This window comes from Syngnathoides biaculeatus, chromosome 13, assembly GCF_019802595.1.
Source record: "Syngnathoides biaculeatus isolate LvHL_M chromosome 13, ASM1980259v1, whole genome shotgun sequence".
NCBI lineage: Eukaryota > Metazoa > Chordata > Actinopteri > Syngnathiformes > Syngnathidae > Syngnathoides > Syngnathoides biaculeatus.
The window spans coordinates 14,289,040-14,312,810 of NC_084652.1; the positions used below are offsets into that span (position 1 = coordinate 14,289,040).

Consider the following 23,771-nt stretch of genomic DNA (forward strand, 5'->3'; position numbering starts at 1 on the left):
TCTTGAGGCATCTTCTCTATACATATTTACAAAGCTCTCTTCGGGGCTGACATCAGTTAATGGTGTTTTTTTTTTAATTTATTTATTTATTTATTTTTGCTTTTTACGGGAGGGAACTTGGGCACTATAAAGCCTTTCATTTGTACATTCAGCCCAAAAGGGACCCCCCACCACACCCACCCCTCATAGGAAATCAGACATCTGGCGAGACAAATGTGGAGTGTTTCTGTTTCTGTCACGTGCATAATCTGCCACAAAATGACAGGCACAAGACTCATTAAGATACACGATTTACCAACAAGTTTTTTTTTTTTTTTGCTACATGGTGATTTTCCATATTTGTGGCTGACTCAGAAAAGTTTTATTCCTTGCAAGGATTAAAGTGCCTCTTTGTTTTCTTGAGTGCATCTTCTCCACAAGGAAAATAAACCACCCATGTATGATAATTAATTAAGTAGTTTAATATCACAGGTGTGTCACACAACTTGGCATCAAATCAGACTCTTGTCATGATTTTGATAAACTGTCGACTCGACTTGAAAATATGTCACAAGACTTGCAACTCGACTTGGACTTGAACCGCAGCAACGTGAAAAGATTTGAGAAACTCTGTGAGAAGCCAAAATTCGGAGCGTCTCTTTCTCTTTAGACAATTGACACCTTGATGCGCATTTCCTTGTAAAGGGTCAAGAGGTCATTCTTTCATGCGCTACTCAAAGTTAAAAAAAAAAAAAAAGTAAAGGACTCATCAATGTTACTAATCGCAGCACTACTGGATGCAAACGGGTTTATTTAACATCACCTCAGATTTCAAGAGGGAAAAAAAAGTAACAGAATAGCATTTTCGTAGTATAAAAACGCACAGTATAATTGATTGGTTTTGAGTGGGCAGTAAATTTATGCCCCCCATTCTCATTCATGATTGGCTTTAAAAGGTGCAAAAAAATCCCTATGCACTTGTTTATCAAGCTTGGGATGATAAATAAATATGGATTTTAAAATATATTAAATATATAAATGCAGTTTATATCTAATACATATTCATTAAAAAAATAAACATTATTTATCTGAAAATATATTTTCATTTTGTTGTTAAAATGACTCTTGAGCAATCAAAATTCAAAGTTGAAGACTTGTGATTCAGCTTGAGACTTACAAAGCAATGCCTTGGTAGCACATCTGTTTTATCCCTCCATTGATTTTCTGAGCTGCTTATCCTCACGAGGGTCGCCAGAGTGCTGGAGCCTATCCCAGCTAACATTGGGCAGGAGGTGGGTTATACCCCTAATTGGTTGCCAGCCAATCACAAGGCACATACAGAAAGATAAAGTCGGACTTGCAATCACACCTAGGGGCAATTTAGAGTCTGCAATGAATGCACATTTTTGGGACGTTGGAGGAAACCGGAGTGCCTGGAGAAAGGCTACCCAGGCACGGGAGAACATGCAAACTCCACACAGGCATGGCAGGGATTTGAACCTCGTTTCTCAGAACTGTGAGGCCAACGCGGTACAACTGCGCCTTCGTGTCGCCCAGCTCTGTTTTATGTCAAGGATAAACATGGATGAATATAAACTTTTAACAGGTCTATAATTGCCTAGTGACTAGACTCAAGTGTAGTCAGGCTTCTGCCAAAAGTCAGCTCCTTCCAAACTCTAAATAGGATTTGCAATATTGATGAATGGGTGAGTGAATGAATTCATAATTGTCCCTCGGCTTGAAAGACCAAGCACAGATGTTTTCAGACGTGAGTATAGTATTTACATGCTAAATATATCTTCAATTTCCAATGACCTCGAACAAAAGAACAAAATGGTGCGCAAAGACAAAACTGGCATGTGAACATTCGGCGGCGACGTAATCTGATCTTCATTGGGATGGTTTCAAATTATAGCCTTTCCCAAAGAATATTCACACGCTTAACACAGCCTCTTCATTCTTTTCATGTCAACATCTGTCACATACCAAAGGTCGTATGACTGCCTTCATGCAGAACCACACGTAACTTGAAGCGTTTAGTTGCAGTTATGTAAGCAATTACAGATCCACTCCCAACTTCAGTAATACTCACATTGATATGTCGGCCTTTTGTGCTTGTCAGACTGGTTCAAAAGGATTATGGCAGGGATTTTATGATTTTGCCTTTACATGTCTACCACCAGAGTTCATTTGAAGTAATATTCAATGCTAAGATTTTGGTACAAGAAGTTCCACATCAATATTTTCCATTACCATTCAGGAAGTAAAGACATTTTGTGTGGAGACGTGTACATCTGTTTACAGTGACTTGAGTATTTGTACAAATTGTAAATAGTGTGTAGGTTTTCCATGACAATGTTGGATGGAACAGTGGACAACTGGCTAGTACCTGGGTTCAAATCCCAGCCCGCCTTCAACCCTTGTGAGAATAAAGTGGTATAGGAAATGGGTAGACGGATGAAAAGCCTGACTCCACCTAGTTTGGAGCCCATCAGCAAATTCAAAATTTCCTCCCAGACCAAAAAAAAAAAAAAAAAAAAAGCATTCTCTATTGCGTTAAGGTCAATTTACTGGCTTGGCCGTCTTAAACATTTAATGGATTTGCCTAAATCTGAGGTTGTGTATCAGACAGTGGGGGTCTTGTTTTGTTCCAAAAAGAGCGTGTACTAGGGAACTGTTTCCCCAAATCAATGGTTGACTTTAGGCTTGTGTGCTATGACCTCAAAACTAATTCCCCCGGGGAAACCACTGTGGAAGTCTTATGTCATATAGTTCCAGCATTTAAGGGGCCACAGCCATAAACCCGCAGGCCAAAGCCTCTTGTTTTGCCCGAGTTTCAGATCCAGTGTTTAGACAGGGCTCACGTGCTTCCGTCTGGAGCATGAAGCATGAATAGGCTAAATACACAACTCCAATGTACATTTAAAGGCCGATTGATGGTGAATTATCAAAATTCGGTACCATCCGCATTTGAGAAATGTTCAGCACACCAAAATGAAGACGGAAAATACACGTGAACAGCAAAAATGAGATCACAAAAATACATGATGCCAGAATCCTGTTATTGGTCAAAAAGTAAATACATAATCCATCCATCCGTTTTCTTTTGTCGCTTATCCTCACGAGGGTCGCGGGGAGTTAGCCTATCCCAGCTGTCAACGGGCAGGAGGCAGGGTACACCCTGAACTGGTCGTGACCCAATTGCAGGGCACACGGAAACAAACAGCCGCACTCACAATCACACCTAGGGGCAATTTAGAATGTTTTTGGTATGTGGGAGGAAACCGGAGTGCCCTTAGAAAATCCACGTAGGCACGTGGAGAACATACAAACTCCACATAGGTGGGTCCAGGATTGAACCCGGAACCTCAGATCTGTAAGGCCAACGCATTACCAGCTGAGTCGCCGTGCCCCCTTAAATACATTATCCAAAAAAAAACAACAACAAAAAAAAAACTTAATGACATTAAAATGAGTCAAACTTTTAGTAGACCAAAAGAGTGACATTTTCCCAGGAATAGCTACTTCCTCTTAGCCTAGTTTGATGTACTCCCAACTCATTTGTGCCAAAAAACAGTTGAGAAGATCGCAACTTGCGATTGTCTGCTGTCAATCAATAACAAGATCTCCGTCACCGGTTAGCTTGTGTTTTTAATCAAGCGCTCGACAACACGTCAATGATTTCCTTGTCACGGTGCCAATAGAAAACTGTTTCTCCGCCCGCGCAGCCACACGTCTTGCGGCTGCCAGAAACCACCGCAGTGTATCATTGCTTAAATCAGCAGTCAACAAATACCTCCACAAATGTCAATACTGTACAGAGGATATAAAACGAGTTGCTCACCGCGAGAAAAAAATGGACAGTCAAGACAGATAATGCTCTGTCAAAAAATGTTAAATAAATGATAATTATTGCTGTAGTGGCGGTTTGTAATTGTTGTTGTTTCAAATCCATTGTGGCAAAATAGCTGCCCGTTATTCGTGACCAGAGGAGTACAAATTACTGTAATTACCGATCCTTGGTTCTACCATGTATAATTAGTAAAAACTGTCAATAATATGGATGTGCAAATTTGACGGCAACATTGGCAAGGAAATGTTACTTATTTAAAAAAAAACATTTTGCTGTTATTTCTGTTGTTGTTGAAGTGGACAATTGTGTTTATTTCCTGTTAGCTCAAAGTACAAACTATTTTTAACGTGTAGACAAACAGATAACAATGAGATAGTGATATAATACATAAATCCGTCAATACAGCACAGCAATAAAAATGTACTTTTAGTGGGTGTGGGAGTGTTACGGTTATTTTGGTTATTCCCAATTTGTTGCAGTTGTGTGTGTGTTTTTTTTCCAACTATGTCAACTGTTGTTATTATCTTATCTTTTACCCACTGCGTCTTGAAAGAAACATGAAAATGTTACAGAAGTACAGCAAAAGCGCCACGTGGCCGACACATGGTTGTCATCATAAGACCAGCAGAGCGCCAGAAATCATTTTCGGATCCGAGCACATGGTGTCTTCGCTGCTCTCGCTGTTGTGCTTCATCCATAAAGCTGCCCGCTGATGTGATGGAGTCGTTTAATTCTCTTTTGCTGTTTTAAAACAACTGCAGTTTTATGGTTACGGTAACCTAAAAAAAAAAAAAAAATCATTATAGAGTGGACTGACTTGTGACTTTACATGGTTTATAATCACACAAAAAGAGCTGACAGGTATTTACAGTCATTGGGTTCAAGCTTCCAGTAAAAGAAATGACAACCCAATATGATAGAAAAATATATTGTAGTAATATAGCATTGCAACTGTGTCACTTACATCATCTGGTGTTAGTAGACAAATACATTAGGATGTTTTATAGGAAATGGATAGCTTGCCTGCATTAAAAGAAGACATTTTCTTCTTAAAGGGAAAAAAAGAATGTCACTCCTCTGTATTTTTCTCCTTGTTCTCATTGGAGTGCAACTATGAGTCAGAAAATGTGTATGTCGGGTCATTATAGTTAAGTGCTTTGCCCTTTTCCATCTAGCTGTACGGTTAAGTTAATAAATCACATAATACGTTGAACTAAATGAATTAAACCAGTGGTTCTTAACCATGCCGTTGGTACCGAACCCCACAAGATTCTTCTGTCCATGTACTGAATCCTTTGCACCAGAAAATCAGTGCGTTCCAAGAACAAAACCAGCAAAACATGAATTTCAAACAAATATGTCAACAAGATCTTCATGAAAATTAGATATTTGACTTGCTGTCGCCTTTCACCTTGGCAAGTGCCACTCTCATATCATGTTCAAAACAGTCTCTGTACTTTTTATTTGTTTTGATGTCTGTCTGTTGTTTCCTAAAATACACCCAGAGTAAGTTTGCTCTTATTCAGAGGTGTCGTCGCTTGGCGATCGACCAGAAAGCATCATGGATGTGTTGGCTGATTGATGTTAGCACTATAGATATGAACAATATACGCGTAGATAGGGCACGCCGCTTTTAAGTGCATGTCTACGGCAACATTAAGCTAGTAACGCCAAAGTGTCAGCGGATTCTATGTTTGTGAACGACACGAAAACCAAAATGACAAGCATCCCTGCGCACTGTGCTGCATACGGTCGCACACAATGCCGTGCAATCGCAACAAGGGAACTAGAAATAACCTCTCAAAAGACAAGACTATTTTGGGGGATGTATTTTCAAACATTCTGGATTCATTTCATAGAATTTGACTGTTGACGGCAACAAAAAGTATAGTGAAGAAAATAAGTATTTGAACACCCTGCTATATTGCAAGTTCTCTCTTTAAAAATCATGGAGGGGTCTGAAATTTTCGTCATAGGCGCATGTCCCCTGTGTGAGAGATAATCTAAAAAGAAAAATCCAGAAATCACAATGTATGATTTTTGAACGATTTATCTCTGTGATACAGCTTCAAATAAGTATCTGAACACCTGAGAAAACCAATGTTGATATTTGGTACAGTAGCCTTTGTTACCAATTGCAGAGGTCAAACATTTCCTGTAGTTGTTCACCTGGTTTCCACACACTGCAGGAGGGATTTTGGCCCACTCCTCCACACAGATCTTCTGTAGATCAGAGAGGTTTCTGGGCTGTCGTTGAGAAACACGGAGTTTCAGCTCCCTCCAAAGATTTTCTATTGGGTTTAAGTCTGGAGACTGGCTAAGCCACGCCAGAACCTTGCTATGCTTCTTACGGAGCCACTCCTTGGTTTTCCTGGCTATGTGTTTCGGGTCATCGTCATATTGAACGACCCAGCCACGACCCATCTTCAATGCTCTGACTGAGGGAAAGAGGTTGTTCCCCAAAACCTCACAATACATGGCCAGGGTCATCCTCTCCTTAATACAGTGCAGTCGTCCTTTCCCATGTGCAGAAAAACACCCCCAAAGCATGATGGTACCACAGTAGGGATGGTGTTCTTGGGATGGAACTCATCATTCGTCTTCCTCCAAACACGGTTAGTGCAATTACGACCAAAGAGTTCAATTTTGGTCTCATCTGACCACAAAACCTTCTCCCATGACTCATCTGTATGATCCAAATGGTCATTGGCAAACTTAAGACGGGCCTTATTTGAGTCTTACTGATTGTATAGTGTGGACAGGTGTCTTTATGCGGCTAACAACCTCACACAGGTGCATCTGATTCACGAAAGTACGTGGAGTGGAGGTGGACTTTTGAAGGTGAACGAACAAGTCTTTGAGGGTCAGAATTCTAGCTGATGGACAGGTGTTTAAATACTTATTTGCAGCTGTATCACACAAATTGAGCGTTAAAAACATCACACATTGGAATTTCTGGATTTTTCTTTTTAGATCATCTCTCTCACGGTGGACATGCACCAACGATGAAAATTTCAGACCCCTCCTTAATTTCTAAGTGGAGAACTTGCAATATGGTAGGGTGTTTAAATACTCATTTTCTTCGCTGTGAATCCATGAAAATTGATTGAGAAATGAGCAGGTTATGATTTATTTTCAATGCATATGCTTTGAATGTGATGGGAAGGTTGCCTACGCCAAAGTTAAACCTCCAAATCATAAAATCGGTTTAGATGAATGACCAAACAAATATGCTGCCACATGTTGTCAGAGCTGATATGCAGAAAAAAAAGTTGAAAAGTGAAAACTGAGGCGCTACTCTGCATTCTTACATAAATTCACATTTTAAGGCCAGCATCAATAAGCTGGAGCTGGAAATTGCTACTGGCCTGCCATTCCCCTGCAATGTATTAAATGTTAACGCGTGCTTTTGTTGCCATGGTGACTTGAGTGGTCCGTAATAGCAGCGGACCACCTTGAAAACCTCTGACGTGGTTTTGAGTTTTGTTCAGCGGTTACGCACATTTTCTTCGCACACTGAAAGAAAGATTTGAATGGTATTTCTTTAGCTTTGGACAAATTTATATGCGATGCTGTTTGAAATCAAAAACTAACTATCGCTAAGGTCAATAACAATGAGATCATCGTATCCGATGCACAAGCGCTGCTCTCCTTTGATTCGCTTGACAAGGATCATGTGGGCTCCAATTCTAGGACACACAGAAACTACAAGAAGGTTTTATCAATCCTTAAATGTTGCATTTGGGGCCTGCGAACACACTGTCCCCCCCCCCTCCCCCCCATCCGAAATTGGCCTTAATGAGGACCAGCTGACATTATGTTACAGTTAATTTTAATGCCCTTTGACAGCTCATGTGCCGATGCCTGGAGGACACCACAACAAAATAACACAAAGAAGGAAATGTTTGAAGCCTTGGAAGACATCTTTATTTTATTTTTTGTTTTTCTGGCCCAAAGCAAGATGAGAGATGCATACGACTAACTGGAGCAAAGATGGAAGCAGCTGCCAACAGACCCTGTCACGATTTTGTGGTGATGATAGAAAAAAAAAAAAAAAAAAAAAAAAAAGGAGGACCCCGGGGAAGGAAAGCAAGGCAGGATGAATCTCAACAAAATCATTTAAAATAAATTAATAAGTCAAGAGGGTGGACGAATCAAAATGACAACATTAAAAAAGTCCTAATATTCCAGATGCAAAGAAATAGAAGCAAACAAAACACTCACCCCAAAAGAGGGAACGTGACAAGACTGGGAAACTTGACTTGCAGAAACAACAACAACCCGACACTGACTCATCAAGCCAGGGGAACGAAACGAAAAAAAATTGACAGGACGACGAGGGATACCTGGACAAGACACGAGTCTGGTACAGGGAGCCGATTGGTTGACACACGGTAAAGGGCAGACGAGAACCCATGCAGCCGAAAACCGAACGGACAGACGAGACTTACATGTGACGAAACATGAAAGAACTTAATTCAATGAAAACCAAGACAACGAAAATTTAAAAAAAAATAGATTGGACGGTTATACAAGTACAGGATACTACTGTTTATTGTTATGTGCTTGATTGTGAATAAAATGAACTAAAATAATAATGTGGCCACCAGTCTGGACTTAGAGCCACTTTACCACGAGACTCATTAAGGCATTTTTTGTTGACTTGAGGCCAGAATCCGCTTGCGCCTCTGAACTTTTTATACAGCCTGTCGAGTCTGCTGTCATGATAGTGTGATACTTTTAACTGGCCCTACTTTCAAGGCCAGTGGGCACAGATTAAGTTATGTCATAAATCTTTTATTTTCTAGCGACATTTTGAGCTCAATTGCGCTTTGAAATATTTGCCGATCCTTCCTCTTCTGGGTGGCAAACAATTGTAAAAGTTGACTTGAACATTTTAAAAATTATTCAGCTCCCTGACGAGTTTTGCCCAAAGTCAGCTGGCATCGGCTCCAGCACACCCGCGTTACTCGTGAGGATAAGCGGTATGGAGAATGGCTGGGTGCACGAATTCTCATGGCACGCCACCATATTGAAATGTCACAGAAAGGATGACCTCGCACTAATTATGATCTCGTCTCCATTTGTTTACAAATATCAAATAAAATTTGGGGTAGTTTAATGGAACACAATGCTGATATACTTGCAAGGAGCCGCGACGTATTCTGTGACATGAATGGCAACAGGTGGAGACGCAGCTTAATTGTACCTTTCGCTATCTAGTGGAAGAGCATTTAATTGTACACACCATTGTCAGGGCTAGATGAACAAAAATATATTTCTAATCAATAATTATTTTCTGAGAAATCCGTGGGTTTTCTTTGGGCACTCCGGTTTCCTCCCACACCCGAAAATCATGCATTGATTGGAGACTCTAAATTGCCCCTAGCTGCGATTGTGAGTGCAGCTGTTTGCCTCGATGTGCCCTGCGATTGGCTGGCGACCAGTTCAGGGTGTACACCGCCTCCTGCCCAATGACAGCTGGGATAGGCTCCAGCAGTCCCGTGACCCTTGTGAGGATAAGTGGCTAAGAAAATGGATGGATGATCTCTTACAGCACACTAGTGTGCCACTATACCCTGGTCGGGAAGCTCGGTTCTAAAGGATTTTGCGAACTTCTAGCAGAACGTGCTTACCAACAATAAATTAAGGATGTGTCTCGATTGAGAGTAAGTAAAACGTTGTACAGAAAAATATTCTGACAATTAAAGAAATAAGCAACTTTCCAATATGTTTTGTCGTTTCCAAGTAAAAGAGTCACCAAAAAAAAAAAAAAAAAAAAAAGATCCTGTGAGCTGAAAATTTGTCCAAACTATGAATTCCTCTTGGGTTTACTATACAAGTATGTTCCAATACTGTTTTTAAAAATCCAACAGGTTAAAAAGAAGGTTATTTTGAGAAAACCCAACAAACAAAAAAAAGAATCAGACAGGCACACCATGTTGTAAATGGCCCGTGTTGGGAAAAAAAAGGCGTAAAAGTGTCACTGGACTAATAATTACTTGCAGAAACATGCACGTTTTGGAATCAAACAAGAAGACTGGAAGTGAAACGTCACCAAAGTGATTAATGGCCAGCTTGCTCTCCAACTGCTTTGCACATGTGCCACGGTCATTTTCAATGAGTTTATTCTTTATTTTTTACGGTCACAGTTTGAACAAAGGTTTGTGTTATCAGCATTGTGGAAAATTCATGATTCATGCCATGTTGTCATTTGCAGCCAAAAAGGGTGCCAAGAATGGTTGAGGCTGTCCTCACTGTTTTAGTTAGTAAGTTCAGTTGATAACAAGCATAAAATGAACTACTGTACTGCGCACAGTTTTGAACCAAAACATGAATGACACTTGTTAAAGTAACTCAAGTAAACAGGAAAAATATCTGACTTGCATTCAAGCCAAAGGTCACACAAACCACAGAAACCTTAGGGCAAGTCTCACTTCAGTCAACAAAATAAAAAAAAAACATTGTCTGTGCCTCAAGCTTGACCCTTTTTGGATTTAATATATTCCATCTCACGTGCCTGTTTTACAAGCAAAACTTGATTCTCCTTACAAACCACTAAACGTTTTTCAAAAATGACAACGCATGACACGTGCAATATCTCACAAAAGCGAGTCCATGCCTCATATTCTTCTGGAGAAATGACATTTTGGTGTAATGTAAAGTAGAGCATGTACATCTTGTATACCAGTGTACGGAAATATACTGTCCCCTTAAAATTACTCATTAAAGGTCTAATCCAGAGGAAATGTATTTTGTCCATCACACAAACGTAACTCATTTTTCTTTAAAAGATATTTTTAATATTCTCAATACAACAGAAATGAAATAAATTTGTGTCAAAGTGCACATTTTCTTTGTAATCCAAATGCCTCCGATTTCTGTTTCAAACGGAGGCTGTGTTGAAGCTTCTGCCGCGTGACGTCACGTCAAGACAACCCAGTAAAGACAATGGCTTCCTACGCAGACAATCATACACGGTGCGAGTGGGATCTCGAGGAGATAGACAGCACTGATGAAGAAGTTCTTATAGAATGCTCCGTGGAAGAGATAGGAGCAGACGAGAAGGAATTTTCTTATTCTTCCCGTGTTCGAAAAACATCCCATGCAATATGTTTGAACCCAAGTTGACGAATACAACACAAGGACAGGATTTGCCGAGACCTGACGAAGTTGACGTGGATCTTTGCACCTAAAACACAGATGGCTAGGTGCCTCAAGAAATCTACATAGACCTTGTTGACGAAATAATCTAATTCAAACACGTTTAAACGTCTGATGCTGCTTCCGCACAACAGTGAGTCGTTTGTTGTTGTTGTTGTACTAGCGACTGAGTCGTCGTAAAACAAAAATCGAAAACCTTCGGTAACGTTCTGCGTTGAAAGATTTAGCTCGTATTTTAAATGATGCACCTAACACTTGAAAGCACACACTGCCATAGTCGAATTTCAGGAAGACCTCAGCCTCAACAGTACACTAACTTTATACAGTGTCCAAATTTCATCACCTCCTAAACATCACATAAATATGGATACTAGCTGGCATATATATCTGTATTGGTATTGTACTTACATTTAAAACAAGGTAGATATTATGTCAATGCTAAACAATTGAACATGTGCGTACTTAGTTGCTACCGAAGCCAAGTGAACGCTGTACCGGGTTTTCAAAGCAGTCTTCCGTGAAATGCTTGGAACATAGTACTATATTACTGTCCACTTTGATTAGTAAGTCCAAGGCGCCCGCATTGTCTTCACAAACCTGATCCATAACCTACGTATCGGTTCATGTTTTGGCCATTCATGTAAGCTGACTCCGTCAGCATTTGACGCAGAACAGCCGTATGCAACACACGCCCTCACCATCTTTGTTAGCTTTTTCACTCTCTGGCTAAATGTCGTTGTGACATGACGTCACATTCCGTTGCGGAACTTGACAAATCTAAGTGACATTTCAAACAAAATCTTGAGACTTACTTTGACGCTAATTTTTTTCATTTCTGTTCTGATTAGAACTTTTTCAGTGTTTTTTCATCAAATTTTAGCTACATTTGTATGATAGACAAATAAAATACATTTCCTCTGGATTAGACCTTTAATGTTAAACCATTGGTAACAAACGTGAGTAGACCCCTAAGTGAATATTTCGCTGTAGGGCCTAATTTGTCTTGTTACCTGTTAGTCTGACAAGGACTCTGGTGTGACTGGGGAGTGGGTGTGTTGTATTTTGCTCTCACACTCGTGTACTGGTCACTGGAAGTTTAATATGGCACCACATGGCATTAAAAAAAAATGAAAAGAAAGAGTTGTTACTGGGCAGAAATGTGGTTTTAAGAAGATTGTTAAAATCCCGAAACTGAGCAGCAGCACAGTGGCTGAAGTACCAAACATAAGAAAGAAGAAGCCTTGTGATGAAGGCTGCCTTTAATAATTCATAAACCTCCAAGATACAATGGAAAATTTATGGAGGATTTTTCAGAACTGCTGTCAGTTGTTTGTACTGACTACATAAGGGGAGACTTTAACGTTCATGTTGACAATAACAGGGGGGAAAAAATGCAAAGAACTTGTCTCAAGAAAGCTGTTTTTAATCAACCGGGCAATTTCTAGTTTTTAAATTGACTTTTTGACATATTTCAATCAGGTTTCCGAACTCATCACAGTACAGAATGTGCTCTCATCACAGTGCTAAATGATATTGATACTTGTTGGATCCAAGTACGGCTTTTGATAGGGTACATCATAATATACCGCTAAACAGGTGGGACATGTGGGTAGGACTAAATAGAACAGTCCCTAAATGGTTTAGGTCCTACTTGGAGGAAAGGAGCTACTTTGTAACCAATCGAAGTGCTCAATCTCAACAAATGGCAATGACTTATGGGGTCCCTCAAGGCTCAGTTCTTGGACCCCTCCTGTTCAGCCTGTATACGCTACCCTTGGGTCAAATTCATCAAAATTTCAATTTGGACTATAATGGCTAAGCAGATGACACACGGTTATATGTAGCAGTTTCTCCAGATGACTATAGTTCAATTGAGGTATTCTGCCACTGTCTAAACCAGATAAATAACTGGATGAGCCCAAATTGTCTTCAACTAAATCACAACAAAATTGAGACAATTGTTTTTGCCATTAAAGAAAAGAGAATTACTGTTAGTAAACACCTAGACTCTCTATCTTTGAAAACCAAAGACCAAGTCTGAAACCTTCTAATAGATTCTGACCTGACTTTCATCAGTCTTATCAATTCAATTATTAAAACCGCCTTTACTATCTGAAGAACATATCTCCAGTGAAGACTTCCATGTGTGAAGTAGACCAATAGAAGCCCATCCATGCTTTCATCTCAAGTAGACTGGACTACTGTAATGGTCTTCTGACTGGGCCCAACAAAAAGAGCATTAAACAGCTGCAGTTCATTCAGAATGCTGCAGCTCGGGTTGTGACCAGAACAAAGCGGTCAGAGCATATAACTCAAATTCTAAAGTCTTTACTGTGGCTTCCAGTCAGCTTTAGAATAGATGTTAAAGTTCTGCTACTGGTCTATAAATCACGAAATGAAAGAAATGCTGACAGAATACAAACCCAGTAGAGCTCTGTGATCGACTGACTCGGGTCAAAAAGTGGAGCGCAGAGCCCAAAGCAAACATGGTGAAACAGCATTTAGCAATTAGCGGCACAAAAAAAATGGAATACGTTGCCAACAAAGGTGACATCAGCCGCAAGTTTGAATGTTTTTGAATCCAGGTTAAAAACTTTTTTCTGAAGCTTTTTAAGAGTATTTACAATTTATAATGCCATTTCTTGCACTGTACACTGTTTTTAATTGTACTGTTTCCATTTATTTATTTATTTATTTACTCTTGTCATTTTTACTTTGAATTATTTCCTCCATTGTAAATGTTTGATTTCTTTTAATTCAAATGCTTTCAATCATGCCTTTTGTATGAAATAAATACATTTGCTATGCTTTGCGAAGGTCTGCAAAAAACCTCTTGATAGTTATACAGCTATCGCTGGGACGGGAGGTGCATAATCACATTGTTTAGAGCTACTTTGGGACAAAGAATGTAGTGTTGCACATACAAAAGGGAGGAGCAGTTGGTCAGAGGGGAAGAAAAAAACATCACTGCACTTCACAAATCATAATTTGTGTGATGTGGAATTCCAGATGTGATGACCTCAGATAATAGTCACGTGTTTATTTCAACTGTTTTAGGAGTCCTGCAAAGAATGGAGATTTGGGCGCACAACATTGAGCCCGGGAACAGCCAGATGCACCCATCAATCCGAGCATTGTTGATAGCGCTGTCATTGTTTGGGTTACGGGTGTGTTGGAGCGTTTCTCAACTGACCCAAGATGAATCAAGAGTGAGAATTTGAAAAGAAATTCGCTCCACCTCAGGAAAATATAACATCAGCATGCAGTGAAGTACAAATATATATACAGTACTCTACTTACACAGTAACAGTGATATTAGATTTTCAGGTGACATTTCTTTCAACTTCTGAACCTCAAATTGTTCAGTCTTTTAGTACATTTTGCTCAACATGCTGTTTTCAAACCAGGTCCTGAAAAAAAATATCACACGTCTTTGATACATGTAAATTTCCAAGGACGCCCACTTCTGGGTTTTTCTTTGACTCTTCCAGTCTGTGTATTAAAACCTGGTGATAAGGTCTAAGGTCAGCGGTCACTTACGTCTGAGAACATCTTTTATGAAGCCTCTGAGTGCCGAGATGTTCTCGGATGGAATTGGCATCGGTGTCATCGGTAGGTTGCAACGGAGAGACTGGAAGAGTCACAGAAAAGCAGAGAAGTGAATATTCCTAAATGTTCATGGATCAAACCTCTTTCGTCAAGTTTGTTTTTCAGCTCCTTGTTTGAGAACAGCAATTAACGCAAAAAGTACTGAAACATCAACCAGATGGACATCTGCAAGTCAAATTCGGTTTCACGATTTAAGTCATTTGAGGTTAAAAAAAAAAAAGACATTCCCGTTGATGTCAGATCTGTCCAACTTCGATCATTTTTGCAGCTCACTTCATCAATCTTTCTGAATTCCTCTTGATGGTCCTCATGGTTCCAGCAGCGTGAAGCCATCCGCAGGATTCTCTGGTTTATATCCTGGTGTGCTCTGGGAGAGGAATGTGATCTTTCTAACCTACCCTGATCTCCTGCGTGCAGACTGTGAACTATTTGTGAGCTCTGCGACCGCGATGAGGATCGCCAGCCTCAACAGGTCAGATAGATGGACAAGGAGACGCAAGGAAAAATAGAACAGAACAGTTAATTTTGCTGTCAAGAGTTGAGAGATACCACAAGCCGTCACCGGTGCCAAAGACGATTTTGTTGGCGTTTGTTTGTGAGTCGGGTTTCACAGAAAACAGTGGTGGACAGATAGGCCTTCTGGTGTAAACACTACCAGAATCTCTGACCTATATTTAGCTCCTAATTTCTAATATTTGTCCGATAAAATGGTATTAATTTATTCTCAACTTTTTTTTTTTTTTTTGCCTCTTTCTTATATGCATATGCATGTGTGACATCCAATCAGATTGCGGCCTCTCCATGTTCCCATTTCCATTTAATCTGCCGTGGGCTTTCAGAATCAGTTTTGCTGGCTCCATCTTACTTAAACTACAACAGTGGACTCTTTCTTAAATAGTCACCCCAAGCTGCGTGGATTCAGTTCTCATTCAGTGATGGTGTGAAAGTGTGTCTGAATGGTTGTGCGTGCCCTGTGTCTTTTGAGTGAGTGAGTGAGTGAGTGAATTTAGGAGCACTGTATGGTTGTGATGAGCTCAGTTCACTTCACAATAAACTGCAGTTTTTCACAGATAGTGAACAATTATCCAAAAAAAATGGGCTATAAGCTGTTGATTACCACTCCCGCTTGATGTTTAGGGTCAAAATAAACACAGAACAAAGATAAATACATATTGTGTATTTGAGACTGTTAGGAAAGTCCGTTTAGCTTAACGGTAATACGCAATGGGAAGAAACGGCACAGACGGGCTAACGAAAACCATCTATGTGGCGGTGTTATAGAATATTGTGACTCCATAGTTGGACACAAACACTACGGCAACACATGTAGACAGGCAATATAACAATACTTGGCCATATATTATTTATGCTCTGCAAAAAAATAAATATTTCTGTAGATTCTTAAGGTGTTTATACTAGTTGAGTGAAACTTTACGGCGACATTACAAAGTGCCATTTTTTGTATTTAAAAAAATAGATTCCCCTCTACCCCCTTAAATTTCAGCAATGATTCGCAATACAAGAGTTTTGTGTTATGACCTTGACTACGGAATGAATAAAACTCACCTTCAGGCCCCATTGCAGTTTGTTTTTGTCATGTTTTCAGATAAATCTTGCCATTTTCAGATTTAAAAATGCAATTATCAGATTGATTAAGGACAAGTGATGACTAAAGTCTTATATTACAAATAGTAAAGTCTGTCTTTAGTCTGTGTTTCCACCCCTCAGGGACAACTGATCCAGGCTGCCAACGCTTGCTAGCCCTGGAAGTCTGTCACCTGCAGGTGTCAAATGCAAGGCCGGGCTGTGGCCCTGCTGGCTTGTCACCAAGAAACTGACGATCGCACCTCCCCGCCGCTACTGTGCGAGGGACTTATTTACCACATACTCGGATTTCACGTGTGGGCCTTGACAAGTCTTGCGAAACCAAAAGGATGACCTGGAATCCTATCCCAAACATGAATGGTACTCGTGGGCCACGGTGTCTGGTGCGCTTCTTTAAAAATGTGATTTCTTTTCTAGCAGCTGTTGTTTAATGTAACAGTGTAGAAAATACATGCTTGTATTTGTAAAAATCCAGAGCAAATTGTAACACACATTCAGTCCTAAGTGCCCCCAAGACCAAAGGAATCTGGGTCAAAAACATCAAAGTGGAAAAATATTGTGTTTTTGCCTAAAGCATCAAGAGAAAAACAATAATAAAATCAAATTGAAAAGGAAAAAGAAAAAAAGTAACACTTGTTGCCAGGCAGAGTTCACAGAGCTTATTCAAACTGTAATTGCCCTACAGGCAAATGAAAAAAAGCTGCGTTTTGTCAGGAAGAAGACAAAAACAAGTCAGGCACACACTGAGAAAAAAATAAAATAAATTACAAAATACATTCAGGAGAAACGTTTGGCTGTGGACATTCATTTTCCTATTGAATCACTGACTGTGTTTCTGTATCCACAGTATCATTTTGTACCATAATAATTTAACTTACGCAATGAAGCACAAAGACCACAGATGGTATCTTATTTCATATCCCAACTCCCCGACTAGATTTGGCACAATTTATAGCCTGACCTTGAATCGTGTAGAATGTGAGCAGGCAGTTGACCCGGGACAAAGCGACAGAGTGCGCGCGTATCGATTGGCCACCCAGGAAAGCGTGGACGCAGCTACTTCTGAAGCTTGTTTACGACAGAGTAATAAACAGCTTGTTGCGCACAACAGTGGAATTATGACCTTCATAACATCGTCCAGATATTTCAAGTATCCTACTCTGTCTATGTGTAATGTTAAGCTGGAGCCTTTCAACAGTGAGAATGAGGAATGAAGTTATATAACAAAGGTCAAACGCTTACAAATCTAACACTTGGTTACTTAGCGTACAGTACATGCAGTTGCCTCTCTCAAATTTGTCAAATGCGACAGCTCCACTCAACTGGATGCAATCTTTTAAAGTTATGCTTAGCCAGGGAATATCTTTATGAGACGCCCGCAGTATTGGTTCAATATGCTCACTGAGGTTTTCCCCCTTCTGGAATCCTTTTCCTCTCAGCGTTGCGTTTGGAACTATAGCTGCACTCTGTCCTCACATTTTCCTGGATCGTCAGGGCCTTTCGAGGTAGAAATGCAAAGCTTTCAAAAAAAAAAAAAAAATGAAACTCAAAGAGTAGTGTGGAAATACTTGCCAAACTGGAAGGACGTGAAGTACTTTAGAATCAGCAAACACAAACTGTTACATAAATTTGAAGGCTTGAGGATTTGAAGAGATGTGTTTTTTTTAAAAAAAAAAAAAAAAAGTCTAAATGATTTTACACTTACACTTGTAAAATGAAACAGTTAGAAAAAAACAACTATTACTATCAATTTCTAGCTTTTCTGCATTGTACTACGGCATCCTCTCACGTTCCAAAAATTTACATTCCAGGTTAATTGAACACTGAAATCTTCATAGGTGTGAACGCGAGCACAATATGTATGGTTGTCTGCCTATACAAGGTGTGTCAGAAAGATCCCTGGACGAGTGTCACAATAGATACAATGAGGAAAATAAGTACTTGAACACCCTGCCATTTTGCAAGTTCTCCACTTTGAAGTCATGGGGGGGGTTGAAATTTCTTTTTTAAGTGGATGTCCACTGGGAGGGAAATAATCTTGAAAGAGATTATCTAGAAATCACAATGTATGATTTAAAAAAAACGTGTTTGTATGTTACTGCTGCAAATAAGTATTTGAACACTTTTGAAAATCAATGTTAATATTTGATATAGTAGCCTTTGTTTGCAATTGCTGAGTTCAAACGTTTCCAGTAGTTTTTCCACCAGGTTTGGACAGACTGCAGGAGGGATTTTGGCCCATTCTTCCAAACAGATCTTGTCTAGATCAGACAGGTTTCTGGGATGTTACTGGGAAACACAGAGTTTGAGCTCCCTCCAAATATTTTCTATTAGGTTTAGGTCACGTGACTAGCTACCTCCTCTCAAGAACCTTGATCTGCTCCTTAGGGAGCTCCTCCTTGGTTATCCTGGTGGTGTGCGACGGGTCATTGGCAACTTGGAAGACCGAGCCAGTACCCAAAGGAAGGAGGTTGTTTCCCAAAATCTCAAGATACACGGCCCCGGTCATCCTCTCGTTAATACAGTGGAGTTGTCCTGTCCCATCTGCAGAAGGACACCCCCAAAGCATAATGCTTCCACCCCCATACTTCACAGTAGGGATGGTGTTCTTGGGATGGAACTCATCATTCGTCTTCCTCCAAACACGGTTACTGGAAATTATGACCAAAAAGTTCTATTTTGGTCTCATCTGACCACATAACAATCTCTCATGACTCCTCTGGATCCTCTGGGTAAACTTGAGACAGGCCTGGATATGTATTGATATAAGCAGCAGAACCTTCCGTGCCATGCACCATTTTAAATCATGACGTCTTAGTGTATTACCCACAGTAGCCTTGGAAAGAGTGGTGACAGCTCTCTTCAGGTCATTGACTAGCTGCTCCCATGGAGTTCTGGGGTAGGTCCTCACCTTTCTTAGGATCAATGATATGCTGCGAGATGAGATCTTGCTTGGAGCCCCAGTTTGAGGGAGATTGACGATCATGTTTAGCTTCTTCTATTTTCTAATAATTGCTCCAACAGTTGCTCTTTTTTCACCAAGTAGCTTGACAATTGCTCTGCAGCCCTTTCCGCCCTTGTGGAGGTCTACAATTTTGTCTCTGGTGTGTTTGGACAGCTCTTTGGTATGAGCCATGTCAGTAGTTTCCGTCTTACTGATTGTGTGAGGTGGACAGGTATTTTTATGCAGCTAACGATCTCAAAAAGTTGCTTCTACTTTAGAATAATAAGCAAAGTGTAGGTTGACTTTTTAGAGGCGGATGAACCGGTCTTTGAGGGCCAGAATTTCTGCCAATTGGTGGCTGTTCAAATACGTATCTGCAACAATAACATACAAATAAATTATCAAAAAGCCATATATTGTGATTTCCAAATTTTGCTTTTTTTTTTTTTGCTTATGTCCCTCACAGTGGACATGCACCAGGATGAAAATTTCAGACCCCTCCCTGATTTCAAAGTGGAAAAACTTGCAAAATCGCAGAGTGTTTAAATACTTATTTCCTGTCTGTATATTTCAAACCCAAACTTCGGGTTTTCCCCTTCAATGTGGGTCAGATGATCGAGCAGCATGTCTACAAAAAGATCCTTCAAGGCAGGACCACTCATGGCTGCGTCACCATGACAACAGGGCTGCTTGTATTGCCCTAAGCTCTTAACACTTACTGGTTACGTCTGAGAAGAAAACGTCATTTAGATTTGAAATACATATCTTTTGTGAGACCTTTCCTGTAAGGCCAGACGCTAAATCCAAAAGATCCAGTTTTGTTGCCTAATTAGGCTACTGTTGAATGTTAGTTTAAAACTGAACTTTTGAATTATTCACTGTAGACATTTAACTGTTGTAATAAAAAAGTTATTTGTTCCTGATTCCTTTACAGAATTTATTCTGTACAGCTTTTTTGCTCATTTGATATCTATCTTTGTTTTGAGCCTTTTTTTTTTTCTAGAGCACTGATGGCCTTGTTTTTCTACTGTCCTTTCTTGTTGGTTTTAAAAGATGTCTCTATGTGGGTCAAGGGCTGACTCATTGCAATAACGGTACGCACCAACTACTACTACTAAAATCCACCCTGGGGTACAAATAAAGTTACTTAACCTAACTTAACACTCGTATGTGTGGAACAACTGGCATGCGACCAGTCAAGGGTGTAAGGCCGCAGCTCACCAAGGGGCAAGAAAATGGACGGAGGTAATGTTTTTAACTGAGCCAGATCAAATTATGACAGCCATTTGTAAAGCTCCACCTAAATAAGCACAGGGAGAAGACGCAAAAACACACACAACGTTCAATCCTCGAACCTCAATGACGTGCCTCCTATTTGGATTTTAGCTTATCTAAGGTTCGATTTTTAGATTTGCAACGCTTGACATGCGCAGTTATCTTGGAGAGCCGCTAAAGTGTTTGTCAAGAGAGTTGCTAAACTGCATTTCACTGATGAATGTTGTTTGACTACGTTTACACAGTGACAAGAAACGATTTTCACTTTTGTCTTTGTTATCTAAGCACTGTGCTGCCCGGTTTTGACTTCAGTTATACAATTGTCCAACCAACGTTCTTAAAAACTGAATTTGAGGATGTGAATTTTAGTTTGGACATTTCCTTTAAGGTTTTATTCCAAATGACACATTTTACTCTTGAACAAAACTGTCATGAAGTTACCAACAGTTTAATTTGTGAAAATTACAAATTACTCGGCTGACCGTGTTAGTGTGACAGTTAAAATAATAATTCCATTAGCAATAACGAGGTGCGCTGCTGTGACAGCCACCATTTCATCTGACACCAATCATTTCGAATGAAATGATTTTCTCAGGCAATTATAATCACCCCTGCTGACGACTCACTCACTTATTAGAGGTTTGACTTCATACAACGGAGCAGCGCTGCAAACCCTTTTGACCCTCAAAGGTTGCCATTGTCAGGTATTTTGGGCCTTGGAGACTGGTTTTGTTTTGCTAATTCCGGGTTCCTTATGATGCTTCCACAGGCGCTCCTTGGATCTTGAAAAAGGCTCTCAATTATGCTTTGCACTCTCTCTGAAATATTGCAAGGCACACCTGATTAAAGCAAATATATTGTGGCATGATTAGCTTGGCAATTACAATTATGGCAGCAACTGCACTCAACGGAATGTTCAGAAGGTTAGTTATCCACCTGTAACCAATGCCATTGTTACGGTCTTGCGACAGCCTTCTGTTTATACTCATCGTGAGATGTGCCTTTGACTCACACCTGGGCAATGAGACCTTTTTTGTGGACCATCAATTCGGACTGAACCATCTGATCTTTATTTGTACTGACAAGGGACTGAATTGCTTTGTTGATTGTCTTGGCTTCTCATGCTTCTCATGCCTTTTTGCACCTGCCTTTCTTCATGTGTTCAAAACCTTTTCCATGTCTTTTCACTTTACTACACAGCTTCATTTCTGACCTTATTTGTTCTACGTACTTTCTTTGTATATATTGATTACTTGGGGTGTTCCCAACATCTGGTGAAAATTTCCTGTCAATAGCACCTTACTTACACGTGACTCAACATCTCACCATATAAAGTCATGATACACTTTCTTTTCTCGATTTCCTTTCAGGTATCAATCGCGCAGACATGACGCCAGCAACATTTGGCAACTGAGGTTTTGCATTTTCTGCAAGTTTTTGCCTTGCCCGTGGCTTGCCAATTGAGACTGGAAAAAAAATGACCCCATGTAAAGATGTTTATTTTCAATGTCCCCGGGTGTAGTTTAGCACCAATTGGGCAGGTTTTGCGAAAACAAAAATCTGTTATTGACAAAACACGCAGCTACTCAACACTGAACTTCTATCGCAGGCGTTGGCGCAAAGCCAGGGAAAGTCTATCTGGAGGACAGCATTGTAAGACAAAAGCTTGATTCAGAGAATGCTTAGGAGAGTAGGAAAGCTTTCCGCGTACCAACTTTAGGTTATTTAACGCATTCAAGCGCAAGATTATCATGCTTAATATCTTGAAGTCAAACTAAAACATCATTTTTACATGAATGATAAAAGGCCAACCGATGTGCTTGGTGGTCTGAGCTCCTGCTTTTCCATTTTTCACGTTATGCCAGCATTCCAGGACGAATAGTGAGTATATTTTAGCTGTCAAGAAAGCCACGTGAATCTTCCACACCATCTTGCGGAGGATGGCACGCATCCAGTAGCGGAGGACGCCACATTGGATGAGCAACACTCGTCCACACATACCCATACGTAAATCTGCATAGATTACACGTTGACCTGATTTTCTGAAACTCTTGCGCCATAAGCACACTGTTTACTCAATGATGTTTCTTCTTCAAAGTGTGACAACAAGCACGGTTGCTGAAATAAGTGAAAGCTCATACTTCTAAATTGCAGCTCTGAAAAATCCCGTTTGTCAACTCATAGTGAATACCCGATGACCTACTGAAGGCAGAGCAGAGTTGAAGTAGTAGAGCCACAGCTTAAATGTGCCCTGCTGCTTGGGTTGACCACTCTTTTCAAATACCAAGCTCAGGTTGCACGGTGATATATAATATTTGGCAGACGTCCGAGGTAGCTCACAGCCTGGTAGTACACTGTGATATTTACCTCACGCTGGCCTGCCTATGCTGTAACCCTTGCTCAAGGTCAAGGGTGAAACTGTGGCATGAACGTGCGAGGAATGTTCCACAGAAGGCAGCTGAACCTGACTGTGATTTACGCACACAAAACAAGACTAGAATGCATTTCGATATTATCGAGTCAACTCAAAGGCCTGCTATAAGTTTAGGTTACGGTATATTTTTACTCTGATGAATGAAGGAAACTAAGATTTGCATCAGGAACTGATAGCTGCTATATACACACAGCTGTTACATTTTTATAAATAGGTTTACACAACAGTTAGTAATTTGAATGTACAGGAGTCCCTCAGTGATGATGTACAGTGCAACACCACTGGGACTTTTAACTTTTAACTTTAGATTTCACAAAGCCTCAGAGGTGTCCATGGCATTTTATTATTCAACAGTTGTCTGCGTTGTTGAAAACTTAGCATCGCATACCATTTCCACTGTCAACATTTTATTGGGCATGTAATTATTTCATCACATGCAAACAGAAGCCGACATTTGACCCACATGCTAACGCGGCTATTTCGTGTTTCTAAACTACTGTTTGTTATATTTTATCATTGTGGTCACAAGTATTTGAAAGCGGGATGTGACTTGAGGTGGAGTGGACTAATGGTCAAAGTCACTCTGTGTTTATAACTTCGTCATACTTGACACTGATGCGTTGCTAGTTAGCCTGTTGTACTAACAGCTAACGCCACGGTTTGCAGCTCTTTGTGTTGGCAGTGGCAAAAAAACTAATTAAGAAAACAAATAATTTCTTTTGTCTTATTACTGTTAACCAATAAATGACGCTTGTAGAATTGTTGTACAAAAACAATATGAGACTCAAGTTGTGATGTTCGACTGGATGTCATGACAGTTGTGATTTAGAATCTTACACAAGAGTGGATGTTGGAACCCGCTCCATCCCATAAAAATAGGTCCCAATGCTGAGCATGAAAAAAAAAGT

At 40.1% G+C, this 23,771-nt stretch overlaps 1 long non-coding RNA gene across 2 annotated transcripts in view; it reads right to left on the bottom strand.

Annotated features, from left to right (window-relative positions):
- Positions 1-2,470: 2,470 nt before the first annotated feature.
- The window catches only part of LOC133510754 (uncharacterized), a 32,496-nt gene continuing 11,195 nt past the window's right edge, over positions 2,471-23,771 (bottom strand). Inside the window, exons 1-3 of one of the 2 annotated variants that reach the window (XR_009797708.1) lie at positions 14,879-15,106; positions 14,537-14,627; positions 2,471-4,611 (exon numbers count right to left, since the gene is read on the bottom strand). This is a non-coding gene — a long non-coding RNA (uncharacterized LOC133510754). Of the gene's footprint in view, positions 4,612-14,536; positions 14,628-14,878; positions 15,107-23,771 lie in introns of those variants that run through there. The other variant, XR_009797709.1, reaches the window with a different exon arrangement.